This window comes from Cyprinus carpio, chromosome B15 (assembly GCF_018340385.1).
Source record: "Cyprinus carpio isolate SPL01 chromosome B15, ASM1834038v1, whole genome shotgun sequence".
Lineage (NCBI taxonomy): Eukaryota > Metazoa > Chordata > Actinopteri > Cypriniformes > Cyprinidae > Cyprinus > Cyprinus carpio.
Window position 1 is genome coordinate 146,261 of NC_056611.1, and position 4,834 is coordinate 151,094.

Consider the following 4,834-nt stretch of genomic DNA (forward strand, 5'->3'; position numbering starts at 1 on the left):
AAACCTCCCATGGTTCCCTACCCCTGCTAGTTCAAACCCCTAACCCCATAACAAGGCTAATCTTACATTTTGTTAACCACATGATATTTTTCCTGTGCTACCCTAGCCTATGGAAAAACAGAAAAGTGTCAATGTGATCCCTTTGGCTGCACTGATATTACGTGTAAAATATAGTTACCACGTGGTTCACTGCCTCCCGAGAGTTAGTGAGAACCCCTTGTCTGGAGTTGAACCAGCACTCTCTCGTCCTATTGAGGAACAGTAAAATGTCAAAGTATTTCTCCAGTGCTGTGCATGAGATGCCCATAATAAACTAGGGATGCACCCAATCAATCAATAAAAAAAAAAAAGGGAAAAAGCAAAAAAAAGCAGCCAGCATGTACAGTGGTGATTAGCTCATGATGCTTTGCTGTGTCTGTGTTTGTGTTTGTGTGTGCAATGTTGATTTCACAATGAGACCCAGTTTAGATACAGGAAGTCAAATGCTGTATTAAATTATGCATTCCGGGTTTGGTGCATTATTTAAAGAAAAGCATGAATGGCATATTCACCAGAGTCAAGAGTCAGCACTGCACTCCTTTCCTGCGGTTACTGTATTGAGTCCATCATCTAGAGTAGTGTAACAATCATAAGTTCAAGTTAAGCAGCAATACAAGTCACATCAGAGATTTTTGAACTACGTAGTATAAAAGGTATCTCCACTGGACATGTTCACCAATGCCTGGGCATTTTCCTTACATTTACACTTTGATTCCACATTATTTTTAACAATGTTTACAGCGGACATTTAATGAACAATTTGTATGTACATATAATTGTATATGTAATCACCCTGGTAAAGGAATATCTTAAAACATAATTACCAGAAGGGGTTCCATCCACCTGAGATGACTTGCATTGCTGTTGGATCTATACTAGCATTTGCTGGACCTACTGAAGAAACAGTGAGATGGTTGTTAACAGTGTATTTTACATAGACTGTTGCATAAGACTGATTTAATAGTGGGAATGGGATAACTGGTACCTGCAGAGAGAAACATTCTCTTCATCATTGCTAGACGTTCCTGGCCATTCCTGCAGTTGAAAGCTGAAAGGGCATGACAGAAAAAAATAAATGTATTCTGAATACTCTTTGCACTGTAATACTAATGTAAAAAATAACACTGGTCCAAATCTCTGGGACAGAAACATGTTAAATAAACTTGGAATGACATCTTCCCACCTATACTCTTATCTCAAGTACACCCATCCAGTATTATTTGTTTGAACATCTCTATTGGGATCTTTTATTTGTTAAAGGAATAGTAACATGAAATGAATGAAAATGAAAATGTCATGTCATCATTCACTCACAATTTGTTATAAACCCTGTATCGTTTTGTTCAGCAGAACTCAAAAGCATTATATAATGACTACAAACAATGACAAATTATTATCTTGGGGAGGAAAACATATTTCCTTTGAAAACACACAAAACCGAATATATAAGACGCTGTGTGTGGATATTCATTTAATCAGTCACTACTCACCAATAATCTTTTTCTTTGTTAAGATGGAAAACCACTACTAAAACGAACTGCCCAGCACACATCACTGCTCCAATCACTTCATACCTACAATAGTCTCTGGTGGGCAGTCTTGGCATTTTCCATCTATACAAAATAAATATTATAAATATTCTGAACTAATCAAGGATATGACAAACAAAAAAAAAGGAAAAACAGAAGTAAAAAAAAGAAAAAAGAAGTTCAAACTTAAGAGCCTTTTTGTTTTGAATAGTATGTGTGATATTTCTCTTCTATATGTTTTATTTTACCCCATCATGACGATGACTGGTTCTTTGAGGGGTTCTGTGAGACACAAAAACAAATCATATTCTGCTTTTTTACATCCTCCTGGATAATCACACTGTTCCTCAGCTGGAAGGTTGTCATCATGGTTTGGTCTGATTCCTGTGGATTCAATCTCTTCTGCAGACAGGGATGTGCGATATTTCCTTATGGTAAACATTCACATCTTGGGGGTAGAAGCCAGTGGCCAGACAGGTGAGTTTCAGTTTGGTTTTGTCACTGATACACCTTTTTGCAAACACATGAATCTTTTGGAGGAGCTGAGAACAAAAGAAAACAATTTACAGGTGAGTTATATCTCTATGATAGCTGCAGAATATCAACAAATACAAATACTGTACATTTACTCACAGCCCTTTTTGAGCACCTCATCTCCGTATTCTCCTGAATTTGTTACAAGCCAGTCCACACACACTCTTTCTCCAGGTAGCCCTTGGTGTACTGGTTTAGGATGGGCACATTTCATCCCACTTCCTCTTGGTTGGAAGAGCTGCTTGTTCAACAGGAGCAACCCCACTGAGACTCCTTATCATCAAAAGACAGGAAGTTTCTCACTTCCCTCATAGCTGTACTCATCACCATGCCTTTGGAAAACTTCACTTCATCTCCCATTTTTCTCAATTCACAACCATGGTCTCCACTGAAAGACACAGCATGAACATCTGAAACTAGACACAAACATTAAAAAGTTTTGAGATGAGTCAGATGATAATAAAATAATAAAAAATGTTCATAAAGATAGTATTTGAAGGTTAAAATGTATCAGTGGTCCTAAACCTGATTCATTGTGTGTCTCATCCGTTTCATCAGAATGTCGACGTTCACATTAAAACCACTGCTCTTTGCTCTTTCTTGACTGGGTGCCTTTTTCCCAGAAATTTCCTCCTGCATTTTCCCTCTTTCATCCACTGCTGTGTAGGAATCTTTCTCTGTGCTCACTATTGTAATAGTCAATCTGTCTGTCCGATCCAGCAGGACCCATAGCAGTGAATTGCATAGATGCCTCAGGCTGTTCGACAGGTTTGGACAAGGCCGTGTAAATGTAATACAGGGAATGTTTATCTTGTAATGGTATCTGTAATAAGAAATAACATTATTTATATTTACTATTTACTAAGTTTGGTATTAGCTGGTAGCCTATAGTTTTAAGCAAGGCCAAAATGGTGTTAGGTCCTGTGCGCAAACCAGCTAGGACCAGCCAAAGCAACTAAGCTCGGTTGTCAGTTTTTGATCGATTGCTTATTTGTTTGTAATAAAAACACTTTTTATTCATTTGAACTGTATATAACACAAATTTAACTTGCAAATTGCAGTCTAGCTGATATGTGGAACAACAATAGTCTTTCTCTATATTGTATTTCAAGACTAGAAACACTAACTCCGATTTTTTGCTATTAAACTCTCTCAAAATTACTCCAAAAAAAGACCAGCGTGTAAAGTATTACTGTAGACAGAAAAAGTCTATTTACGATAGCCTATTTAACAAGAAAATGGGTAGGCCTTTTAAAATGGAATAATAATTTTAAATAATTCTACATTAGATATAATTATTATTATTGTTATTATTATTTAGAGCAATAGTAATTTCACAATAAAATATTCTTTATTTGTATTATATTGTAACAACTGGCGGTTTTTTCCTAAAAGAACGTGGGCTGTAACCGGAGCTAAGCTAGGTTTACTGTTATACTGGTGATAAACTAACGAAACTATACTCCATTCCCACTCCCGAACCACTCACGGTTTATTTGGGTGTGCGGGTTCGTGACACAGAGCGAGCACTCGCTTCATACACGCGCACAACCATGAAGCGTCCTCTATGATTAACAGAAGAAATGACCAAAACAAACCAGCAGCAGGAAACAGTGCAGGTCTTCTTTGCCTCTTTTTAATTCTGAACCCCACAACCGATAAAAAACACCTGTACTGACCTAGTTAAGGCAGGGGACATATCACAAGTATATTGCTACCTATACACACACTTCTCCATGGACGGTGACATTCACCCTTTTTATATAACAGGGCAGAAAAATGAAACGCAAATCAACCCAAACCTATCTAAAAAACATAAAACACACATAACATGCTAACGCAACTCAAGAACACTAAAACCCAATCATCATGCGTTAAATTAACACAAAAATAAAACTCTGCCGGGTCATTAACAAAATGAAATATCACGAATCAACGGCAGTAAAATTATTTAACCGTATTATTAACCGTCAGGTATTCATTTTAAGTTAAGGTTTAGTATGACTAGTTAAAAGACCAGTGGAATTGATCTGACTCATACAACAAGGGTATTTTTTTTTTTTTTATTTCACAATGACGTTCTACAGGCTCCTGAAATCGAAAGTATTCTGTACTTGTTTACCTGAGCCAACTTAAATGACACAGACACAGCTGGACAACAAAAATCAGACCTGAACTAATCACTCGGAAATATTTAAGTTTTAGTATCTTTTTAACAACTCATTTATGTTTAGTATAGAAACAGCTTGTTGAGAAAACCGGATAAAAAAATGATGATAACACTTTGTTTTACTTTTTTAGTGTACGAAAGAAATAAACGTTAGCCCAGTTCTTTTTTCGTTTCAAACGTTTAACTCACCACTCCAGGCAGGTACAGCAGCACCGAGCAGAACTAACGAACACAAAACAGTGAAAAATGCCATTTTTAATGCCTTTAGTGCCTCCGTGCGTCTTACCTACTCCGCTGACTTTCTGTTAACCTGCATACTAGTCCACAGGGTTACGGTTGGTGTGTTAAAATTCACTCATCCACACCAGCCTCACACGAGATCTTGATCCAACAGCTTTTAAACAGACAGGCGCAGCGTCACTAAAATGCCCCAAGCGCAGTGGGATCCCGGAGTTTTTCTGTTCCTGTTGATAAACAGTATTAAAATACTAATTTCCGTTCCATTACGACCTTTTTCTGTTTAATGTAATTTCACATATTGTAGGCTATGCCGCAACAAAAT

At 37.1% G+C, this 4,834-nt stretch overlaps 1 pseudogene; it reads right to left on the reverse strand.

Moving 5' to 3' along the window:
- Nucleotides 1–1,820: 1,820 nt before the first annotated feature.
- Nucleotides 1,821–4,588, reverse strand: LOC122139732 (annotated as a pseudogene).
- Between the last annotated feature and the right edge of the window lie 246 nt (nucleotides 4,589–4,834).